Here is a 26148-nt window from a genome sequence, read left to right as displayed (position 1 = left end):
CACAAAAAGACATGTTATGCAACTGTGCATAACTTTCTGAAATGAAGGAATGAGAAGACCCAGTGTCAAAGAGGACGGACGTTGGGTGATGATTGACAAGAAGCGTACCCAGCATGACGTCGGGATCCTCGGCAGCTTCTTCTGCTGACACATAGTTCACACGGCCACGTGCAGGAGTTGGCTTCACATAGTAAGCTTTGCCCGACTTGGCTTGCCCGACGGACTTTCCGGGTTGCTTGGCACCCACATTCTGAGGACACTCACGGGAATAGTGCCCTGGTTCTCCACACTTATAGCATATCACTTGGTTGGCACGTGGTGCAGCATTGCTACCTGAACCACCATAAGCTTTTGCTGGAGGGTTGGCCTGATTCGTCTGAGGCGCCACGTAGGATGGCCTCGGGGTGTATCTTGGCGGCAGAGAACTGTTTGGAACCCACAGCCTGTGTTTTGGAAACGCAGAACCAAAAGACGAGCCAAAGTCACGGGAGTGCTTCCTTGTGGCTTCGAAGTCAGTATGACCAGTCTCGGCACTGATCGCCTTATTGACTAGGGCTTGAAAGCTTGCACACTCATGGAGGCGCAGATCACGACGGAGCTCAGGGCTCAGGCCCTTACGAATCTTGCTTGCTTCTTGGCGTTAGTAGACACATCCTCTGTTGCATAGTGGGCGAGGTTACCGAACTCGCGGCTATAGGCATCCACAGACAACTTGCCCTGAGTGAAGGCACAGAACTCCTCTCTCTTTCTGTCCATCAGGCCCTCTGGAATATGGTGCAGACGAAAAGCTGCACTGAAGTCTGCCCATGTGGCCACTGGTTCAGCGGAACACATAGTTTCAAAGTTCTCCCACCACAGATTGGCGGGTCCCTCCAGGAAATATGCCGCAAAGGTCACCTTGTCGGCCTCAAACACATTCGCAGAGCGAATCTTGCGTGAGATGCTGCACAGCCAGTCATCAGCGTCGAGGGGATCGACGGAATGATGAAACTTTGGAGGATTCAGCTTCACAAAGTCATTGAGGGACACTGCGGCATTCCTAGGCTGTCGAGCCGTATTCTGCTCAATACGCTCTAGCAGTCGGTTGGTCTCCCTTTTGTTTCTTTCTGCCTCAAGCATCACTTCCACCAGAGAAGGCGGATGAGGCAGGTCTTCCTGCGACGCTTGACTACCCTCGCCTTGCTCATGAGCAAGGGCACGGTTCAACCTGGTGAACACCATCCTAACAAACAAATTCATAGCTTAGACCAATATCATATCAATACTAGCTATGGATTAAGAAAGTACTGAACACACGGAATGCGGAAATGAATATCCGAGCAGCATGGTAACAAGCAACTGCTATATATACACCATGGTTCATACACACCCTTACATAGTTCAGTACAACCTTAACCGAAGAGCAAACTACTGAGATTATGAAACTACTCATCAGAGGCTTACAAGCTTCCTATACATTATTTATCTAGGCATTCGGAATTCATTTCACATTACAGACATACTTCACAAGTCACGCAGGACTGTGAACGTACGGCTACTACCATACTATCCTTCCGCTCACTGCTCAGGCATCCGCATAAAACATCTCATAGAGATTGCCTCCATGACCTGGAAGCTCAACCTGCGGATCAGGAAACACTCTAGCCTGAGATCCCTGGGATCCATAAGGACACGGATGTGGCCTTGGTCCCCTGACTGGTGGTAAGAGGGGTCCCCGAAGAGGTGTGACTCCTCCTATAGCTGGCCAGTCAACGTGAGCCGGAAGATGGGTCCTAACAGGGTTCAACATCTCCATCTCTCCATACCCTGTCTGGACTACCGGTGCCAGCTGCGTCAAAGCCGTCCACAGACGGGCACGGGTAGCATAAAGCTCCATGCGGAGAGCACGAGCATCCCTGTCTCTATTCTCTAGCATCTCAACAGTGGACTGCAGTAGTGGATCCTCCATAGAAGAATCAAAATAGACTCCACTGAGGTATCCCTCTTCACCAGGCTGAGAGGCCGGAACATAGCAGAACTCTGAATTCTGCAGCAGTGCATGTCTCGCTCTCATAATGGTCAGCATTGAATAGGCAGCATCTTGTACTGCCATGTCAACAGTGACTCCCAACCCATAGGACCAATGGATTGGCTCCTCAGCTCCAGGGTAGTCTGGAAATACCCTAACAGTGCAGATGTACTAGCTCTGGTTGAAGTCTCGGTACTGTTCCTCCACTGTGTACTCGGGGTACCAGCGGTAACCACACACCAACATCACCCTGACCAGCATGGCCGTATGACCCGGTACATCAATGCACCTGGTCAGACGTACCACCTGACGAGAAGGACGGCCAGGCATCTGTAAATAGAGAGTAATGCAAAAGCATTAGAGCTCTGAATGAAAAATTGGGCAACATAACGGCTGTAAGTACTCAAAAACAAATTTTGAGACAAGCCAAAATGGAATAGCGTAACCACTCAACTACCAAGTTCAACTCTCTGATCATCAAACTTACTTCCTTTTTCATAGGGATGACAGAAACCCAATATCTCTGGACCCGTAGTCCTATAATCTACCGATCAGAAACACACGCCTAGAAGAAGATGAGTAACCTAGTCCTTAATTCCCGCAGAAAAGATGAGGATGACCAGAATAGAATAACTTGAGAAGAGAACAAGAGTCTTACGTTCCCTTCCACAAACAATTCCCTTATATATAACTAAAGCAATTCTAGACTCAACTTCGACCAGTTTGGCTTAGTAATCCTACAGTCAGTCAGGCTCTGATACCAACGCTGTCGGGACCCCGATCCTAAGCCATAGGAATCCAGCCTGTAACACATCGCATCCCTTTGCGGTCTCACGCACGGTTAACTCCACGGCTGCAGCCTTACCTTAGCCGGGACCGTTTGCGTCTTTTGACTCGCGTATGCAATAGTGTCGCTAGCATTCCAATGTCAAAGAACCCGGATCGACATGTCTAGTCATAAACCAAAGTGGCAGTACCGCACAAGGACAGGCATACATGACCCAACAAAGCAGGTGTCGGTCACCAGCGAGTGTAGACGAGTCGTAGCAAGCTACAAGGACTCCATTACATCGCGTGACATTTCCCCAAAGAGGACAGACACAGCAGCTAAGAAGGACACATGCCGGTCAACCAATGTGTCCGGAGCAGTAGCGAGCTACCAAGGCTCGTTGGATCACAAAGGGGCATTTCCTTGTAAGGAATGCTACTAAAGCTCATGACTAGGTAATCGAACCCCATACATATCAAGGACGACACACGTACGCATGGCATACCGATATGTATAGATACATCGATGGCATCACAACATAACCATAAACATACAACCTTTATTTAAGAGGCTTGGAAGAGCCACACACATAATATTACACATTAAGGGTCTCACGACCCATAATAGCAGTCATTCAGTTACAAGCCAGCGGAAGAGTTTAAAACTGTCTGAGTACAGACAGGGCAACTAGAAGGCACATGGCCTGACTATACTACAGATCCAACGTAGGGCCAGATCGTAGCTGGGACACCAGCTACTCGTCGTCGTCGATGTCTACGAAGAACCCTCCATTAGGGTCATTAGCAACCTCTACAACATTTATTAAGCAAACATGAGTACGAAGGTACTCAGCAAGACTTTAGGATAACTAACTACTCATGCAAGGTATCAAAAAGGTATTGTGGGGTTTCATGCGGAAAGCCAGCATTTGACTCGTGGCTAGACAACCTGCATTTTTAAATAATTTTGACAACTTGATTTCTCGCACACGAGTCCACTAACACCACAACAATACACTATCGTGGAATCATTCCGTCTCCAAACAGAAATGCCGTCCACGACACTCACGCCTGTCTTGGCAATTTTATGAGTAGCCACTGAAGTTATCTATGAACAACATATGTCTCCAAGTAGTCCATATCCGCGGACGCGGCTATTCGAATAGATCATAACCCTGCAGGGGTGTACTTCGTCACACACGCTCTCGCCACTTATCGCCATGTGCACGTCATGCACCTCGGCAACCTTCAAGCGGAAGCCCAGCGAGGGAGTCGGCCACGACCGTTAACCACACTAGTACCTAGTCCACGTTTATCGCCTATCTGAAAGTAACCCGTACGGAAGTCTGGCCGAGGTTTCCGCCACGGCCTCAAACGATGTGCGCAGGGTTCCCAAGCCCACCATCCGGGTGCCACTTGGTACACCGTGTCACTGCCTACCGCATCACGGCCCACCTCTCAGGTCAGCACCATGCACGGCCTCCAGCATTACTATAAACACTAGAAACTACTTGCAACTCCTGGACCGAGTACTAAGCGATTAATAGGCCGAGCGGGGTCATATTTCAGGGCCCAGCATGTGGTAGTAACTAGTCTTGGATTACATACACAGAACTCAGTTCCTATGGACGGTTCTAATGAAACAACCCGCCATGTACTCCTACACAGCCTTTCACCGGTACCTTTACCAAATCAGGTTCAACACACAACCTTTGCTTACCGAACACGTTCTCACAATTCTGTTCATCTCCTAGATGACAGACCATACACAACTCTAAGCATAGCATGCATAGCAGGATAAGGCACATCAAGGCTCAAGCAACTACCAGGTATGCTAGGTTGCAAGGTTCGGCTATTTACTGTGACAAGGTTAGGTCATGCAAAGGAAGTGGGTTCAACTAATCGTGGCAAAAGCAATTGAAGCATTTGATCCTAATGCAATAAATAAGTGCAGGAGCAAGAACATGGGAATAATCGGGATGATCAAAAATGGTTGCTTGCCTTGTTGCTCAGAGGAGGGACAATATCCGTCAGACGGATATTCGGTGGAATCCGAGGGTGCGGAGCCTACCGAAATGAATGGCAACAATCAATAACAATCATATGCAAACAAGATGATGCATGAGCATGGCATGAGAATGCAAGGTGATATATTATTATAATCAACATGTGTTAGGTTTGAAGTTGATTTGAATCACATTCAAAATCAATTCAAACGAGGTATTCTCGAATACCGATTTCATTGATTCGACCTGATGCTCAGATCAACTTGATGTTAACATGCATGAGATGTCATGTTAGGGTACTGATTTGTAATTAGGACAGTGTGTGATCATATCATTCATAATGAAATTTGAATATTTTCCAAATTCCATTTATAAAGTAATTATAAGAATTGAATTATTCATTATTATACATGTTAGGGTTCTGTAACTTTTTCAAACATGAATGAAAATAGCATTTTCAGATTCCTTGAATTTTTCTGATACTTTTTCATATATAAATTATTTTCATTGGAGTTACAGATTAATTTCTATGAATTTTTGAAGTTTTAAACATTTCTGGAATTATTTTTATATTGGAAAATACTTTTATTGCATCAGCATGACATCAGCAGGTCCATCTGGCCGTTGAAAGTCAAACCTGACCAGTGGGACCCACTGGTCAGTCTCTCTGGTCAATTTTAGATTAGGATTAATCTTATTTAGTTAATTAAACCCACTGGACCCACATGTCAGTGTCTTATTATTTTTACTGATTTATCTTTATTATTTCTAATCTTGCCAGAGGCTGACCCCACCAGTCAGTGGCTCCGGCCAGCCGAGATCCACCAGCGGCTAGGTCGTCCTCGCCGGCGGGGAGCCTCCGGCGAGCACCAGAACGTCGGGAGGGCTCGGAAATGGCGCACAGAGGGCCAAACGCACGGCTGAGACCATGGGAGGAACGGCCACTCGATGGCGCGCACGATGGAACAAGCCCCAGGGGCTGGGGTGGCCGGGATCAACGTTGGCGACGAGCTTGGCGGCGACCAAGTTCGGCCATCGTCGCAGCCATCGGATACGGGGTCAAAACGCTCGGGGCTGGGCACCTAACGCATCTACACGACGTCTTGAGGCTGTTGGTAGCCACAGACGGACCAGCACTTCACCGGAGGGTTACCGGCGACGAGCTGCAGCGGCGGTCCTCGTCGGGCTCCGATGAAACTAGGGCTAGAGGAGGGGATCGACGGAGAGAGCTTAGGGGAAAAGACCGCATGCTCACGGGGAGTGCAGAGTAGGGCTTAGACGGCTCGGGGAAGGCCTAGGGGCGACGAATCGAGCAGAGCTCACCGGCGGCCGAAGGTTGAAGACGACGGTGCCGTGGGCGTTGCAGGGCTCGGGGTGGCTTCGGCTTCTGCAGGGAGGACCAGACCGACGAGGCAGAGCTAATGGCGTGCTCAGCAAGAGGATCCTATGGCTAGGGGCACGGGCAGCACGAGCTTTGCTCGGCTCCAATGGCGGCAGAAGGGGGAGGAGAGATCCGAGAGGAGGGGGAGAACTGACGCTCGGAATGGATAGGGGTGGCCTTGGGGAGCTTATCCCCGGCCTTGCCAGCGCGAGGCGGCGGCCAGGCAGGCGCACAGGTGCGTGGCCGCGCCGGAGAACGCGGCGGCCACCTCCTGCTGCCCACTGGCGGGGAGGAAGACGACAGGAGCTGAGATGGGTCGGGCGAGGCTAGGCGACAGGTAACTCCTTTCCCTTTTTTCTGTTTTTGTTTCTGTTTTGCTAACTATTGTTTTGCTATTTATTTCAGCTCCAAAATGGGTTGTAAAAATATTTTAAACACACCTGAAAATTTGTTGGAATATTCCCAACCATTTCCAAAGTTTTCAACATTTTTGAAAATTTAAAGTTTCTGATTTCAAATTTAAAACTTGAAACCAGTAGCTTTTGCATTTATTTAAAAATGCTTAAAGTGTCAAGAAACTAGTTTTCTCCAATGCTCATTTACTTTCATGATTTATCAGAAAGTTTGAACATTTCTTGAGGCCATTTTGGGTTCATTGATTTTGACTAGTTTTGAGAATTCCTTTATTTGAAGAAGTGGCTAGGGTTTGAGCTTTTCCTTCACCTCTTTCTTTGTTCTTGTTGAAAATTCTTAGATGCAAATGCAAAGAAGACATGAGCACAAGACTAACTTGCTTAAGGTGTCAGGGATGTGACAACTATGTCAGGGCCCGGTACAAGGTGGACCCAGTAACAAAGGAGCTTACCACGGATGCAAAGACCAGGGCGCTTGAGCGTGTTCTGGTAAGGAATACACCCCAGTAATTAGCTCCATATGGTTGCATTCTAATTAATGAAGTCAAATTTCTAAATGGTTCATTCCTTCCGCAGGACACTGAAAGCAGTAGCGCGGGGTCGTCTAAGAACTCCCATTGGGACACCAATTTAAATAGGGCGTTTAACATAATGAAAAACAAGGATAAGTCCAGTAAGCCGTCGTCAGCTGGTCGTGTGGCCGGCAAAGGCTTGTCCACGAAATGGTCGTCATACTATAACGCTGGTGGGCGAAAGGAGAGAAATACCAACTTGGTAAGCCAGTCGTGCGAGGTTGAAGAACTCAAGGCAAAAGTGGCGCGGATTCCGGAGATGGTCCAAGAGCTAGTGCAACACCAAGTGGGAGGGGTGATCACCTCCATTGTGCCTACCTTGATTGAGGGGCTGCAGGCGTGGATTGCGGGCGGCCAACAGGGGCCGCCCCCGATTCCCAGCTTCACGGCCAGCAACTCGCACAACGCGCAGGCGACGCCATTGGTGTCTCCGGCGCCGTCGGCACCTCGGCAGCAAGCGGACCCTCTGTCACTTGCACGCCCGCCGTTGGCGGTGCCTCGACATTAGCCAAGCTCGACGCCATCATGGTAACTAAGCCTCTCTCGGCCGATGAGTTCATCTCCTTGCCTTTGACTGGGCATCCCCTGACGCCCTACATGTTTTCGCACGGCGCCGGCGCCGACGTTCCATGCACTCTCCTGCACTTCATGGGCGGCGAGTTCATCGATGTCGCCAAGGGCAGAATCATTCAACCGGGCAACCCATGTTCCACGGTAAACCGATGCCACCCACCACGTATAGGGTTCAACTGGTTCGGGTGCTGCCAGGCTGCGACGACTTGTTACCTCCGTTCCACCCCGCTGGGGCCGACATAGATGATGTGATGACCCTCAGTGCCTGCTTAAGCTGGCCCTTGCTTTGGCCGAAGAGCCAGATTCATTTGGGGGCGGGGGACACCACCCCACAGACAACACCGCGAGTCGTGCCAGCGCCAAGCCATGGCAAGACCGCCGCAACGCTACCGGACATGCATATGGCATAGGATCCGGACATGCATATGGCACAGGTTCAGGACGACGACGATGACGACGATGGTACATTTACCAAGGTCGATAAGTACTTTGCCGAACATGGGTACGGTGAGGAATTCTTGGGGCCTCCTTCTCAAGAACCCAACCCTGCAAAAGACGACCGCGATCTAGCTGGTACCGCGGAGAAACCCAATTGCAACAGGCGTTGTCTGGTGTTTAGTTTTGAGGAGACGCCTCCAGCTGCCGCCTTCACCGAGCCTCAAATAGCTGAGGTGCGAAATATTATCTGCCCCGACACACTCAAGAAGGTGGTCTCTCAGCAGATGAACTGGATCCCATTACATCAGCAGAAGAAGGGACGGAAAAGAAAGACTAACAAGGGTGCGAGCCAGCCGGCACTGAGTACGATCCGTGCTCTGGACGCGCCACCTTCACCTAAGGATATCTCGAGGAGGGTGCATGTGGCGGGTAGGCCGATGCTACCGGCTAATCTGCTCAATGCTGCAACCGATGCTATGCGGAGTCTGCATGACAGTGTTCTTTGTTTGGAGAAGCGGCGTCTCTCAGAGAATAATGTGGCATACCCGGTTTTCGTGGCCAAGGTGCCAGAGGGCAAGGGCTTTGTCGATAGCGCCATCGGGGGTATGATCATCCTGCGGTTTGCTGACATCTTCGCTATGTTTAACCTTCATCCGCTGCACTACACCTTCGTTCGGCTATTTTCGCTGAGTATGGAGATGCGGATCATTAGAGACAAGACCCCGGATAGTCGACCCCTTCTATACGCGTGCCAAGATCTTGGGCAGCGCTGCGGACCGGCAAGTCGCGAGTTCATACCTCGAAGGCGTCATTCTGGCAAACTCAGAAAAGGATAACTTCCTCGTGCCTTACTTTTCCTGGTAAGTTATCCCCTCATCGCCACGTAACATATGATTTCTTAGATTTTGATCGTCCTTTTTTTTCTAACATTCCGTGTTTTGTGCAGTGACACACGTTGCACACTCATCCTCTTAAGCTTGAAATATTCCACGGCCACGTATTTCGACTCGGACCGTCAGTCAAAAAAAGACTACACAAATATCAAGAAAGTTCTTGATGAAGCTCTTCCCGGCTACGCCATATCTGGAGGCACCTTCACAAGGACAAGTCTCAGGCACGGCAAGCACGTGTTCACCCACAATACGACGTTCGCCTGCGTCAAGCAGCCCCCTGGCAGTCAGAAGGATGCCTACTACGCCCTCCATCACATGCGGGCGATCATACGGGACAGTAATCACCTTCGGCTACCAAATAATCTCAAAGATTGGGCCGCATGCTTGTCGACAATCCAGGATGCGGACATCAGACAAGAATTCTTTCGCATCCAGTCGGAGTTCGCGGAAATCATCCATCAAGATGTCCTTCGTACCTCGGGGCAGTTCTACCTCAGATCTCCACTTTCCAATAGTGAGATAGATACAATGCTACAAATGCAGGCTGACAACGACCGCAATTTCATGACCATCACGAAAGACGGCGGCTTCATCCACGTTCCCGTGAATCGCTACTAATTCATGTTGCAATATTAAACTTTAATGAGCTGGTATGTCTCTTTGGTTTGGACAGTCGTTCAACTTATATATAATCGATGCTATTTATTAGTAGGACCATGAATCGTGCTGTTGTAGTTGTAATATTAAACTTTAATGAACTTGTATGTCTCTGTGAATTGCTACTAACGTTTTGTTTGGGTAGTGCATAGAGATGTCGTCGTATGTCGTGTACAAGGGTAAGGTTCCCGGAGTCTACGACGACTGGGAGGAGTGTCGGAGACAGGTTCACCGATTCAGCGGTAACAGTTACAAAGGGTACACCACAAGGGCGGAGGCGGAAGTTAGATACACGCACTATCTAGCGGGAGAGAAGAGGGAGCGTTGGAGGAACCGGATGAAGACCAGTTTCATTGCGATTATGCTCATCGTGATGACCGCAGCTCTCTTCTATATGTAATGGTAGTTTAGATGGTCGATATATCGACTTGTAATGTGAAGACAAACTCGCTACTCGCGGTCCCGAGACTTGTAATGTTCTAACTTTGTTCGGTATTTTAAATTCGGAGATTATATGATGAATTGTATTCGGAGACTAATCTTCTATTGTATTCGATAAATCTGTTGTTTATATGTTGTGCTATCTATATTTTGTGCAATAATATATTTTGTAATCTGTGCAAATATCAGAAAAAATAAAATAAATACCTAATATTCATACTAGTGGCGCATCACTCAGCACACTAGTGCGCCATTAGTAAGCCAGAGCATATGGGTAAATATGGCCCTGGGAGGCATACTAATGGCGCACCATAAGCTATACTAATGGCGCACCAGGATCAATACTAATAGCGCACCAGGATCTATACTAATGGCGCACCGGGATCTATACTAATGGCGCACCAGGATATATACTAATGGCGCACTAACTGGTGCGCCATTAGTATACCAGATACTAATGGTGCACCGTGAGCAATACTAATGGCGCACTACCTGGTGCGCCATTAGTATACCAGATACTAATGGCGCACTTGTGGTGCGCCATTAGTAAAAAAATCTAATGGCGTGATGCTAGTGGCGCACCTATAGTGCACCATTAGTAGCAAAAATAGGTGCGCCATTAGCAAGCCTTTTCCTAGTAGTCAAGATAGGCCCTTCGTAGAGGGAAGCAGTGGTTGTCATGCGCTTTTTAGGTTTGAATGTGTGTCCTCTTAGTGCGGAGGAACGTCACTTTTATATTGCCTCCTGTGATAAAGAACTTTATTATGCAGTCTGTCGCTTTTATGTCTTCCTCATCACAGGTTCGTATAAAGCTTATTTTCCATACACTAATAGATCATACATATTAGAGAGCAATTTTTGTTGCTTGCACCGATGACAACTTACTTGAGGGATCTTATTCAATCCATAGGTATGTATGGTGGACACTCATGGCAAAACTGGGTTGAAGGTTTATGGATGCACAAGTAGTATCTCTACTTGGTGCGGGGTTTTTGGCTAATAAGAGGTGGAAGCAATCGTCACATGCTAAGGGATCTCTAATCATATAACATTGTTCGGAGCCAAGAAAACACAATTCATTATGTTGTCTTCCTTGTCCAACATCTACTTCTAGGCATGCAATCGTTTAGTGAGTGTTCACAATCATAGATGGTGTCAGAGATGATATATTTATATGTGAACCTCTCCTTCTTTATCACTTCCTATTAATTGCAACAATGGCCAAGGTCTACGTTTGTCTATCCTCAACAAGTTTCAATCCTCATTCTTTTTATATGTGAAGCCATCACTTCCCATAAGATCATTACATGATCTTTCATGCTTTTGTTCTATTCTCACTCTTTTGATCATGGCAAGAGGCAAATCCCTTCAACTAAGACACTCTTTATTATATGGCTCACGAGCTCGAATAAATTGGGGGTGACAAAAAGCAAAACTCAAGACTAAAACACTAAGACTTTTAATCTACTAGAGAAAGAGAAAACTGAAAAGGAAAACTAAAACAAAGGTAAGGGCAAAAGATGTGATGGTGATACGATACCGGGGCAACTCCCCCAAGCTTGGCACAAGCCAAGGGGATTGGCCATACCAATGCTTAGTTGTCTTCCTTTGGTGGTGATGGTGGTGGAGTTGTTGAAGAGGTCTTGAGCTTGTTTAATTTCCACTTGAGCATAAAATTCTGCTCCCTCAGATCATCGTTTTCCTCTTCAAGCTTCAACACCCTTTTGCATAATTCCTGCTTACTCTCCTGCAAGAAACGGGAAGGGATAGAGAAGGTCTTAGGCTTCTTCCTTGAGTCAGGGAGGCTCGACTTCTTGAACTCCACATGAGTGTGTCCAGGTTGAGGTAGAGGAGCCTCCTCTTCATCGGAACTTGTTTGTTCCTTCCCCTTCAGATCATAATCTTCTTCCTCATCAGTGGTCCAACCATAAGGATACAAGTCCCCATAGACCTTGGGGTTAGCAAGGTAATCAGCCACATAGCTCTCCCCCTCTAAATCCTGAGAAGACATCTTGACCTAGATATGCAGCAGAAAACAGGCTCGAAACGAAAAACAGAGGAAATCTGCGTGATGCAGGGGTCAGACCAAACGGGAGTATATATAATGATTTTTTCAGGCCAGAAGGAGTACGCCACACGAAAAAGGAGTCCGGGAGGCGCACGAGGTGGCCACAAGCCCTCACGACGCGGCCAGGGGGTGGGCCTGCGCCGTGCAGGCTTGTCGCCTCCTCGCGCACCTTCCGGACTACTGCCAATTTTTGTATTTTTCAAATATTCCAAAATGGAGAAAAATTCCTACTGCAAAAGTTTTGGACTCTGTTTTCTTACCGAATCACATACCTCTTCGTTTTCGGAGTCTGAAAAAGGCTGATAAATATCCCTTAGGTATTCTTCCGGAGTTATGGTACGGATGATATTGCTTTCAACATTTATGGAAGTACCTGAGATATAATGCTTGATTCTCTGCCCATTTACCACTCTCGGACAATTACCTTTCGTGTTGTTGATCTTGATAGCACCGGAACGATATACTTACTCAACAACATAGGGACCTTCCCATTTAGAGAGAAGCTTGCCTGCAAAGAATCTTAAACGAGAGTTATATAGCAAGACATAATCACCTACATTGAACTCATGCTTTTGTATCCTCTTATCATGCCACCTCTTAACCTTCTCTTTGAACAGCTTGGCATTCTCATATGCATGAGTCCTCCACTCATCAAGCAAGATAATATCAAATAACCTCTTCTCACCGGCAAGTTTGAAATCAAAGTTGAGCTCTTTGATTGCCCAATAAGCTTTATGCTCTAGCTCAAGAGGCAAATGACATGCTTTACCGTACACCATTTTGTACGGAGACATGCCCATGGGATTCTTATAGGCAGTCCTATAAGCCCACAGCGCATCATCGAGCTTCTTAGACCAATTCATTCTAGACCTGTTGACAGCCTTTTGTAGAATCAGTTTAATCTCCCTATTACTTAGCTCTACTTGACCACTAGACTGAGGGTGATAGGGAGACGCAATTCTATGGTTGACATCGTACTTAGCAAGCGTTTTACGGAAAGCACCATGAATGAAGTGTGAACCACCATCAGTCATTAGATATCTAGGGACTCCAAATCTAGGGAAGATAACTTCTTTCAGCATCCTGATAGAGGTGTTGTGATCAGCACTACACTACTAGGAAAAGGGCTATAGATGATATAGATACTAATGGCGCACCACACAAGCAGTGCGCCACTACTATATAGTAGTGGCGCACCATGTGAGGTGTGCCATTAGTGTGATGGACACTAATGGCGCACCACACACTCGGTGCGCCACTACTATATTTTTTTATTTTTATTTTTTTTGCAAAACTACTAATGGCGCACCAGAAGCTGGTGCGCCATTAGTAACCAGGGTTACTAATGGCGCATCTGTTAGTAGTGCGCCACTACTATAAAAAAAATTTGGTTATTTTTTTGCAAACTACTAATGGCGCACCACAGCTAGTGCGCCATTAGTAACCAGTGTTACTAAGGGCGCATCTGTTGGTGGTGCGCCACTACTATTTTTTTTTTGCGGAACTACTAATGGCGCACCAGAGGAGGTGCGCCATTAGTAACGAGGGTTACTAATGGCGCATATGTAGGTGGTGCGCCATTAGTAGTTTTGCAAAAAAATCTCTCTGCCCCTCCTCTCGTTTCCCCTTTCCTCCATCTCCCACCCCTCGCTCCCTCCCCGCAGCCTCCTCGCGCAGCCGCAGCTAGAGTTCCTCGTGCCGCGCCGACGGCCAGCAGAAGCAGGAGATGTCGCCGCCCGCCATGGCGACGCCGCAGGCACCCTCCATAGGTACGCGAGCTTCCGGATATGGCCAGCGCGCCCGTAATCCTCCTCCCACTCCTCCTCGTTGGTTCCTGATGCTTAGCGGTGCTGGTTTTCCGAGCAGGGGATCCGCTCTACGATGAGCTCTAGCACGCCTGCGCCAGCCCGCTCGTCACCACCCCGCGCGTCGGGGACCTCGTCTTCTACTTCCCGCAGGGGCACATCGAGCAGGTCGGTCAAGCCCGCCTCCCTTCCTCCTCGCTTAATTCCACCCCCGCCTCGCGATTTGTCGCGGGGAGGTCCTTCTGCTTCGGTTCGCGCGCTGAATTTCCTTGCTCTCGCGCTGTTTCTTTGGTTTTCTAGGTGGAGGCCTCCATGAACCAGGTCGCCGGCAACCAGATGCGCCTCTACGATATGCCGCCCAAGCTGCTCTGTTGGGTCATCAACATCGAGCTCAAGGTGCCCGCTTACCCCCCACCCACTCCCCTTGCTCAATTTCCCTCCCGCCTTCGTACAATTTCCTCGGCCTTTTGTGTGCTCCGAAATTCAAGTCGGTCAGCTAATTTTTTATGGCGGGATTTTGGCAGGCGGAGGCGGACATCGACAAGGTATACGCGCAGGTCATACTCATGCTGGAGCTGGAGGTAAGCTCTAGCGTGAATTTCATCGGGTTCAAACTGTGGGGATTTTCGTCCTCTTCCACTCTAGGTGCTAATTTCCCTCCCCTCTCAACTGCTCAAACTGTGAGCCGGCGGCCATGGCACGCCCAGATCCGCCCTCCTGAGATTTGATATGCAGATTAACTTGAATATGTAGATCTTAGATTATACTTTGCCACGCTGCTAGCCGCTCAAATCTCCGGAGATTTGATATGCAGATTAACTTGAATATGTAGATCTTAGATTATCCTTTGCCAAGCCATGCTTCTCGGTTGGTGGACTCCTACGATTGTAGTTCATTGATGTGTTTCATCAGGACCAAATTGATTATCCGCTCGATCTAGGCCTAGAAACTTGTGGTGGCCAGAAATTCATTCTAATTGGGACTGTATTGTACTATTTTTTTCTGTTTTTGGTGTGTGCTAACAGTAGAAGCATTTGAATTGCGAATTGCTTCTTCTTATGTTACAAAATACAAACTTTCAGTTCATTGGTTTTTTTCCTTCAATTTACAGTGAGTAATTTTCGGGAAGTTGGTTCCGAGCTCGTGCTTCCTAGAATCCCATGCTAATAGAATCAATCGATAGGTTCTTGGCTTTATGTCTAATATTCATAGCTTCTAAATCAGTAGCTTCCACTGCTAAGGCGATTAGATAGCTCTTATATGAACTTGTGTTTCTCAGTTAGAGTATAAAGCTGGATAATAGAAATAAAAACTTGACATTAGCGAAACAAGTTATTTGTGTTGTTCAGGTAGTCTACACCTGTAGTATTTAGAGCAAGTTGTTGTGACGTATATAATGTTCACAAGATGTTTTTATGCAGATTTAAATATTCAGTCGCCCCCATCCATTTATCCACCAAAGAGATACTGTGACGTTACAGGTTTTGAGGTAAGTTTTACCCCAGTATGAACCCCTTGTATTGATTTACATATCCCAATTGTTTTCTAAATGATAAGATTTGAATATTGAAGGCATTTAGATCTGAGATACTCGGTACTTCTTTCTTAGTCAAATGGCAAAACTGAATCTGGTTTCGTGTCAGTGACTAATATTAGTACTAGTTGAAAAGTATTTCCACTTGTTGTCACCCGTTTCCGATTGCTATCCCTGGTTCCAACTACAGGAGCTTCTATGTGGGAGGGCTGGTGATTCTGCTAGGGCTTTGATGCGGTCGATGGGGTGCTGTTTATTTTGTGCTGCTTGCCTCTTTTCTGTGGTGGAAATCGGCGTGCTTAGGCGAGATGTGGAGTGCTCTTTCTAGGGTTTCTGCTCAAGTTTGCTGATTCTGGCTGCCATTGACACTTGACAGGGGCTTGGGCCATGCTCCACGAGCATCAAGACGGCCGAGAAGGAGATCAAGGAGTTGGCCAAGAGGATCAATGACCTTTGTGGTGAGTAAGGACTTGGTAATCTCTTTGTTAGTTTGGCTCTAGAATTTGTTCCTAGGCTAGATAGAGACCAGTTGTCTGCACTTTGTTTTGTTGTTTCACACTTTCACTAGGCTTCAATCATATGATAAATATAGCGTACTTTAAGACGTGTTGTCATGCTGATATATCAGAAAATAAATTTAATGATGACCCCCTTTGGGCACAAGTCATGCAGAAATTATGCTGAGATGCCACCCTATTTTCCGCATTAATATGTTGTTGCTTGTCCTGTATTAGCTAGATGGTCATTAAGTTGGTACAAAGAAATCTTCAAGTCTTGAGGCAAATCATGCAAGGGTCAATATCCTTTGATCCATCTCAAATGGTGATAACATCTGGTGCGACGCCTGCAATGGAAATACTGAGCTTTTGTATTGCTGATCTAGGAAATGCATTTCTTGTTCCGTCACCATACTACCCTGGGTATGTCGATCTCCTTGCTCGCATGCGTGTTTTACAATCATTGTTTGGTGTTCAGAGAGAAGTCCTTATCTTGATACCTCGTAAATTTTGTAACAAACATTGCTGGTGTTGTTTTGTTAGAAGCCAATATGTATCAAAATTTGTAATTCTGAATCATCTGTTTTCTTTCCCTAACGCTTTTGATTCATGCTTCTTTTGCCAGGGGAAGTTCAAAAGGACCGCACGCTGGAGCTCCTAAACGTGCGCCCCTTCTACTTCGTTTACTTATGTGGCGTGAAGACATAAAGCAAACCTTTGGAGCCATAGTTGTCTTTTTTGTCATCTAAAATAATAATGGTAACATATTAATACAAACAAAATAATATTCTAGCTCAAAAAATTGTATGTGAATAATGAATGGATGCTATGGAACTATATTTGTTATGGAGCTATGTATGTATGGATGTTATGGAACTATATGTATATATGGATGCTATGGAATTTTGGATGTATGGATGCTATGGAGTTTTGATATATGGATCATGAAATTTGTTATGCAACTTTGCATATATGTTATGTGTTGTGGATCAGTAAAACTATTGGGCACATATTATGTATTATATATTTGATATATATGTTATGTGTTGTTGAATTTGTGGTTTTGAAACAAAACATATATATGCTAGAATACCAGATACTAATGGAGCACCATGGGCTATACTAATGGCACACCTGGGAGGCATACTAATGGCGCACCTCGGAGGCATACTAATGGCGCACCTGGGAGGCATACTAATGGCGCACCTGGGAGGCATACTAATGGCGCACCTGGGAGGCATACTAATGGCGCACCTCACATGCATACTAATGGCGCACCTGGGAGGCATACTAATGGTGCACCATGAGCTATACTAATGGCGCACTGCCTCGTGCGCCATTAGTATACCAGATACTAATGGCGCACCTGTGGTGCGCCATTAGTAAAAAAATCTAATGGCGTGATGCTAGTGGCACACCTATAGTGCGCCATTAGTAGCGAAAATAGGTGCGCCATTAGCAAGCCTTTTCCTAGTAGTGCTACTAGTGGGGATAGCTTCTACCCACTTAGTGACGTAATCAACAGCAACTAAGATATGAGTATACCCATTGGATTTTGGAAAAGGTCCTATATAATCAAAGCCTCAAACATCAAATGGTTCAATGACAAGTGAATAGTTCAAAGGCATTTCCTGAAGTTTGCTAATATTACCTATTCTTTAACATTCGTCATAGGACAAGACAAACTTACGGGCATCCTTGAAGAGAGTGGGCCAATAGAAACCTGATTGCAATACCTTGTGTGCAGTTCTATCTCCCGCATGGTGTCCTCCGTAGGCCTCGGAGTGACACTTGTGTAGGATCTGTCCCTGTTCATGTTCAGGTACACAACATCTAATAACACCATCTACTCCTTCCTTATAAAGGTGAGGATCATCCCAAAAGTAATGTCTCAAGTCAAAGAAGAATTTCTTGTTTTGCTGGTACATGAAACTAGGTGGTATATATTTGGCAACGATATAGTTTGCATAATCAGCATACCACGGTGCACTACGTGAAGCATTGATGACATTCAGTTGCTCATCGGGAAAGCTATCATCAATAGGTTGTGGGTCATCAAGAACGTTCTCCAACCTAGACAAGTTATCTGCTACTGGGTTATCAGCACCCTTTCTGTCGACAACGTGCAAATCAAATTCTTGTAGCAAGAGAACTGATACGTCTCAAACGTATCTATAATTTTTGATGGTTTCACGCTATTATCTTGCCTTCTTTGTATGTTTTATGTACCCTTTTATATCTTTTTGGGACTAAATTATTAATTCAGTGCCAAGTGCCAGTTCGTGTTTTTTCTGTGTTTTTGACTCTTTTCAGATCTGATTTTGGAACGGAGTCCAAACGGAAGAAAAACCCCAAAATTATTTTTTCCCGAACGGAAGAAGTCCAGGGGGCTTTTGGGCCAAGCCAGGTGCGCTCCAGGGAGCCCACAAGCCCCCACTCTACCATCAGGGGGAGGTGGCGGTGGGCAGGCTTGTGGCCTCCCTGGCTGCCCCCTGACCTAGGTCTTTGGCCTATAAATTCCCAAATATTCCGCAAAAAATCAGGGGAGCCTCGAAAATACTTTTCTGCCACCGCAAGCTTCCGTTTCCACGAGACCTCATCTAGAGACCCTTCCCGGCACCCTGCCGAAGGGGACTTTGGAGTTGGAGGGCTTCTTCATCATCATCATCGCCCCTCCAATGACTCGTGAGTAGTTCACTTCAGATCTACGGGTCCGTAGTTAGTAGCTAGATGGCTTCTTCTCTCTCTCTCTTGGATCTTCAATACAAAGTTCTCCATGATCTTCATGGAGATCTATCCAATGTAATCTTCTTTGGCGGTGTGTTTGTCGAGATCCGATGAATTGTGGACTTGTGATCAGATTATCTATGATATATATTTGAGTCTTTGCTGATTTCTTATATGCATGATTTGATATCCTTGTTCTCCGATTCTTGGGTTTTGTTTGGCCAACTAGATCTATGATTCTTGCAATGGGAGAAGTGCTTGGTTTTGGGTTCTGCCATGTGGTGACCTTTCCCAGTGACAATAGGGGAAGCAAGGCACACATCAAGCAGTTGCCATCAAGGGTAAAAAGATGGGGTTTTTATCATTGGTTTGAGATTATCCCTCTACATCATGTCATCTTGCTTAAGGCGTTACTCTGTTCTTATGGACTTAATACACTAGATGCATGCTGGATAGCGGTCGACGTGTGGAGTAATAGTAGTAGATGCAGAAAGTATCGGTCTACTTGTTTCGGACGTGATGCCTATAGAAATAATCATTGCATAGATATCGTTACGACTCTGCACAGTTCTATCAATTGCTCGACAATAATTTGTTCACCCACCGTCTACTTGCTTTCATGAGAGAAGCCACTAGTAAACACTACGACCCCCAGGTCTATTCACATCCATCGTTTACAACTCTACTTTTACTTTGCTTTGTTACTTTGTTGCTTTCAGTTCTCACTTGGCAAACAATCTATAAGGGATTGACAACCCCTTCATAGCGCTGGGTGCAAGCTTTTGTGTTTGTGCAGGATCTTGAGATACTCCTCCGCCGGATTGATACCTTGGTTCTCAAATTGAGAGAAATACTTACCTCCGTTGTGCTACATCATCCTCTCCGCTTCGAGGAAACACCAACGCAGAAGGATTCCTGGTGTCGTCAACGTGCCCATTTCCGGCGCCACTCGAAGGTCTTTTGTGCAGCAGCATAACGGACATCAGAAGCATTCCTGCGCCATTGCCGGGGATCCCTTTTGAAACATCAAGAACCCATCTGATAAGTCTAGGTTTAGCGTCTTTCTTCTCCATGAGTTACTTAATAGCAACATGATCAGTGTGAATAGTGACTTTGGAATCAACTATGTAAGACCTGAACTTTTCACATGCAAACACGACAGCTAAAAACTCCTTCTCCATAGTAGCATAGTTTCTTTGGGCACTGTCTAGAGTTTTACTAGCATAGTGAATAACGTTCAACTTCTTATTGACTCTTTGCCGTAGAACGGCACCAACAGCATAATCACTAGCGTCACACATGATCTCAAAAGGTAGGTTCCAATCAGGTGGTTGAACAATAGGTGCAGTTATCAAAGCCCTCATAAGTATTTCGAAGGCTTCCTCACAATCATCGTCAAAAACAAAAGGAATATCCTTTTGTAAGAGATTGGTAAGAGGCCTAGAAATCTTAGAGAAGTCTTTGATGAACCTTCTATAGAAACCAGCATGACCAAGGAAACTTCTTATACCTTTGATATCTGTGGGGTATGGCATATTCTCGATTGCATCAACCTTAGCCTTATCGACTTCAATACCTCTTTCAAAAAATTTATGTCCTAAGATGATGCCTTCATTAACCATAAAGTGGCATTTCTCCCAATTCAAGACAAGATTGGTGTCTTTACATCTCTGTAAGACTCGGTCAAGGTTGCTGAGGCAATAATGAAAGGAAGACACGTAAATAGAAAAGTCATCCATGAAAACCTCGACAATCTTTTCAAAGAAGTCTGAGAATATAGCCATCATACATCTTTGAAAGGTGGTAGGTGCATTACATAAGCCAAAAGGCATACGTCTATAAGCAAAGGTACCGAAAGGGCAGGTGAAAGTGGTTTTCTCCTGATCAGATTGTCCAACTGGTATTTGGGAGAAACCAGAATAACCGTCTAGAAAGCAGAAGTGTGTGTGTTTAGACAACCTTTCTAGCATTTGGTCGATAAAAGGCAAGGGTAATGATCTTTCCTAGTGGCTTTATTCAATTTCCTAAAATCGATCACCATCCTATAGCCAGTAATAATCCTCTGTGGGATCAATTCATCCTTATCATTAGGGACAACGGTAATGCCTCCCTTCTTAGGGACGCAATGCACCGGACTCACCCAATCACTATGAGCAACAGGATAGATAATACCCGCTTCCAGGAGCTTTAGGATTTCTTTTCTTACTACCTCTTTCATCTTAGGATTTAATCTCCTTTGATGATCGACAACTGGTTTAGAATCAGGATCAGTTTTAATCTTGTGCTCGCATAGGGTAGGACTAATGCCCTTAAGATCATCAAGAGTATATCCAATAGCAGCACGGTGCTTCCTCAGAGTTTTTAGTAACTTATTTTCTTCATGCTCTGAGAGGCTAGCACTAATAATAACATGATATATATCTTTCTCATCAAGATAGGCATACTTAAGTGTATCAGGCAACTGTTTAAGCTCGAACACGGGATCACCCTTTGGTGGGGGTAGATCCCCAAGGAGTTCAACAGGCAAGTTATTCTTAAGGATAGGATATTGTTCTAAGACAACCCTATCTATCTCATCCCTTTCATCGATATGCATATCATTTTCATGCACAAGCAAGTATTGCTCTAAGTGATTAGTAGGAGGCACGACAATAGAAGCTAAGGCAATAGTTTCATCCCTACTAGGCAACTCCTTTTCATGAGGTTTTCTACCAAACATAGAGAAATTGAACTCATGTGACACACCTTCAAAGCCAACAGTGACAGTTTGCTTCTCACAATCAATATGAGCATTAACAGTATTGAGAAAAGGTCTACCAAATATGATGGGACAAAAGCTATCTTGTGCGGTAGGAAGAACGAGGAAATTAGCAGGATACTTCGTTTTACCACATAAGACTTCAACATACCTAACAATTCCCACAGGGCAGATAGTATCTCTATTGGCAAGCTGAATAGTAATATCAATAGGCTCTATCTCAACAGGTGCAATCTCATCTTTGATTTCATCGTATAAGGATTGAGGTATTGCACTAACACTAGCACCCACGTCACATAAACCATGATAACAATGATCTCCTATCTTAACAGAAACAACAGGCATGCCAACAACAGGCCTACGTTTGTCTCTAACGTGAGGTTTAGCAATTCTAGCAGCATCTTCACACAAGTCAATATTATGTCCCTCAACATCGTCGGACATAAGATCTTTGATAATAGAAATTCTAGGTTCAACTCTAATTTTCTCAGGGGTTGTAGGTGTTCTATTATAGCCTCTACGTATCATAGTTGAAGCTTTAGAATTATCCTTTATCCTAACAGGGAAAGGTGGTTTCTCAATGTAAGCACTGGGAACAACAGGATCATTATAGGCAATGACTTTCTCTTCAACTGGAATGGGTTTAACTACATTGACTTCTAAAGGAGGATGATATTTAAACCACTTCTCTTTGGGAGATCAATATGAGCAGCAAATGATTCACACAATGAAGCTACTATCTCAGAGTCAATTCCATACTTAGCGCTAAAATCACTAAAGGTATTTGTCTCAACAAAGGATTTAACACAATCAAACGTGAAATTCATACCTGAACCCTTACCTTCTTCAAGCTCCCAATCTTCAGAGTTGCGGTTAATTCTCACCAATAAATTCCATTTTAAGTCAATATCTCTCTTCATAAAAGAACCAGTACAAGAAGTGTCAAGCATGGTGCGATCATCATGAGAAAGCCGAGCATAGAAGTTCTGAATGAAAATATCTCTCGAGAGCTCATGATTGGGGCATGAATATAACATTGATTTAAGCCTCTCCCAAGCTTGAGTGATGCTTTCTCTGTCACGAGGCCAAAAATTGTAAATATAATTCCGATCATGATGTACTAAATGCACAGGATAAAACTTTTGATAAATTCCAAATTCAACCGATTGTAGTCCCATGATCCAGTATCATCACATAGCCTATACCATGTCAACGCCTTATCCTTCAAAGATAAAGGAAAGACCTTCTTCTTGACCTCATCCTCGGGCAAACCTGCAAGCTTAAATAAACCAAAAACTTCATCTACATAGATTAGATGCAAGTCCGGATGTGATGTTTCATCTCGTGTAAAAGGATTAACCAGCAGTTTGTCAAGCATACCCGAAGGAAATTCAAAGCAAATATTTTCAGTAGGTGCAGCAGGTTGAGGATAAACTCTTTGTGCTTACGGTCGAGGTGAAGATACCCCGAACAAGCCCCTCAAAGGATTAGTATCCATAGTGACAAGTGACAACAAATTTCAGCACACTATATGAATGTTTCCTTACCAAGTTCCACTTACCAAAGGCGCTTCACTCCCCGGCAATGGCGCCAGAACAGAGTCTTGATGACCCACAAGTATAGGGGATCAATCCCAGTCCTTTCGATAAGTAAGAGCGTCGAACCCAACGAGAAGCAGAAGGATCTGACAAGTGGTTTTCAGCAAGGTAAAATCTGCACGCACTGAAATTGTCGGTAACAAGTGATTGTGTGGTGAGATGATTTGTAGCAAGCAACAAGTAAAAAAAGTAGCAACGGTGCAGCAAAGTGGCCCAATCCCTTTTGTAGCAAGGGACAAGCCTGGACAAAGTCTTATAGGAGGTAAAGCGCTCCCGAGGACACACGGGAATTTCTGTCATGCTAGTTTCATCATGTTCATATGATTCTCGGTCGTTACTTTGATAGTTTGATATGTGGGTGGAACGGCGCTTGGGTACTTCCCTTACTTGGACAAGCATCCCACTTATGATTAACCCCTCTCGCAAGCATCCGCAACTACGAAAGAAGAATTAAGACAAAGTCTAACCATAACATTAAACTAGTGGATCCAAATAAACCCCTTACGAAGCAACGCATAAACTAGGATTTAAGCTTCTGTCATTCTAGCAACCCATCATCTACTTACTACTTCCCAATGCCTTCCTCTAGGTCCAAATAATGGTGAAGTGTTATGTAGTCGACGTTCACATAACACCACTAGAGGAAAAACAACATGCAACATATCAAATTACAGAACGAATACCAAATTCACATGACTACTATTAGCATGACTTATCCCATGTCCTCAGGAAAAAAAGTAAATACTCACAAAGCATAATCATATTCATGACCAGAGAGGTAATGAGTACCATCAAGGATCTGAACATCAACTCTTCCACCAGTAATCCAACTAGCATCAACTACAAAGAGTAATCAACACTACTAGCAACCTTACAAGTACCAATCGGAGTCGCGAGACGGAGATTGGTTACAAGTGATGAACTAGGGTTTGGAGATGAGATGGTGCTGATGAAGATGTTGATGGTGACGAGTCCCCTCCGATGAGAGGAGTGTTGGTGATGACGATGGCGACGATTTCCCCCTCCGTGAGGGAAGTTTCCCCGGCAGGATTGTCCTGCCGGAGCTCTAGATTGGTTCTACTCAAGTTCCGCCTCGTGGCGGCGGCGAATCCATGAAAAAGCTCCTCCCTGGTTTTTTTCTAGACGAAACCCTTCATATAGCAGAAGAGGGGGGCAGTGGGCCAGCAGGTTTCCCACAAGCCCTCATGGCGCGGCCTGGGGGGGTGGCCGCGCCGTGCAGGCTTGTGGCTAACCCCTGGCGCCCCTCTGGCACTTCTTCGGCCCAGTATTTTTTATAAATTCGGGAAAAAATCCTCGTTGATTTTCACGACGTTTGGAGTTGCGCAGAATAGGTATGTCAAACTTGCTCCACTTTCAGGCCAGAATTCCAGCTGCCGGCATTCTCCCATTTCATGTAAACCTTGCAAAATAAGAGAGAAAAGGCATAGGAATTGTACCGTGAAGTGAAATAACATCCCAAGAAGCGATAAATATCAACATGAAAACATGATGCAAAATGGACGTATCAGTGCACTTCGTGTACAAAACGGACAATCTGTTTCGAAGTATGAGGGTTTCATACGGAAACTCGTGTCTTACAAAGGGATTTCATTTTTTTGAACTTATTTGAACTCCATAGTTTTTCTGTGTTCAAAATGCAACATTCAAAGCCACATCATCAATTTACAACCCTTTCTGACTTCATTAGTTATTTTTCATGTATTTACTGATTATTTTGAGCTATAAAACCATGAAATTGAAAAGCATTTGAAATGTACTCTGAAAAGGTTCCAAGTTGGCATGGTATCATCATTTCACCCACATAGCATGTGCGAGAAAGTTGAGAGGGTTACGGCAAAAACTGGACGCACTTCATGTACAAAACACACAATCTCTTTCGAAGTATCAAGGTTTCATACGGAAACTCGTGTGTTACAAAGGGATTTCGTTATTTGAACTTATTTGAACTCCATAGTTTTTCTGTGTTCAAAATGCACCATTCAAAGCCACATCATCAACTTACAACCCTTTCTGACTTCATTTGTTATTTTCATCCATTTACTAATTATTTTGAGCTACAAGACCATGAAATTGAAAAGCATTTGAAATGAACTCTGAAAAGGTTCCAAGTTGGCATGGTATCATCATTTCACCCACATAGCATGTGCAAGAAAGTTGAGAGGGTTACGGCAAAAACTGGATGCACTTCGTGTACAAAACGGACAATCTGTTTCGAAGTATCAGGGTTTCATACGGAAACTCATCTGTTACAAAGGGATTTCATTTTTTTGAACTTATTTGAACTCCATAGTTTTTCTGTGTTCAAAATGCACCATTCAAAGCCACATACCTCCTGGCAGACCAAGAAAGACTAGGATAAGGGCACAGTCTAAAGGAAAAGGCCTAGGAGGCAGGAGAAAGAAGTGCTCTCGTTGTGGAAGACTAGGAAACCATGGGACCCACTGCAAAGAGTCCATCGATCCTGCTTTCGGAGAAGATGAGCATTGTGGTGCTGATAATGCTGGAACAGAAGCTCCGGAATCTTCTCAAGCAACTGCCCAAACTGAAGCTCCTGCTGCTCCTGGCTCTCGTGCTGCTGCTAGTTCTCCTCAACCTGCTACTAGCTCTCCTGCTGCTCCTGGCTATCCTCCACCTGCTACTAGCTCTCCTGCTTCTACTTCCTCTAAGGCTGTTGATACTGATCTTGCTAGGTATGCAATATATTGTACTGCATATACATGCATTAATTATGTAGCTATTTTTGCTGACTGATCTTGATTGTGTTCATGTTTCTCAGCCCAAAGAAGAATTACAAAAGGCCAGCTACAAGAGGTACAAAGTGAGGTTCACCACAGAAGAAGGCGAAAGGCGGCATGCAATCAACTGTAAACACAAGGAGCAAGGCTGCTAATCCTGCAGCCAACACAAGGAGCAAGATGGGCAAACTGAATTGATCATGTTGTGGATCTATTTTCGTTTAATGTTAGATGTTGTGAAACAACTGTTGGTTT

The 26148-nt window shown here is 45.2% G+C and overlaps 1 pseudogene; it reads left to right on the top strand.

Moving 5' to 3' along the window:
- The first annotated feature begins 13944 nt into the window (after positions 1-13944).
- Positions 13945-16920, top strand: LOC123406927 (annotated as a pseudogene).
- Positions 16921-26148: the final 9228 nt, after the last annotated feature.

The sequence above is a fragment of the Hordeum vulgare genome, chromosome 1H, assembly GCF_904849725.1.
Source record: "Hordeum vulgare subsp. vulgare chromosome 1H, MorexV3_pseudomolecules_assembly, whole genome shotgun sequence".
Lineage (NCBI taxonomy): Eukaryota > Viridiplantae > Streptophyta > Magnoliopsida > Poales > Poaceae > Hordeum > Hordeum vulgare.
Note: the sequence above shows the minus strand (reverse complement) of the source record. Positions and strands in the feature narration are given on the sequence as shown.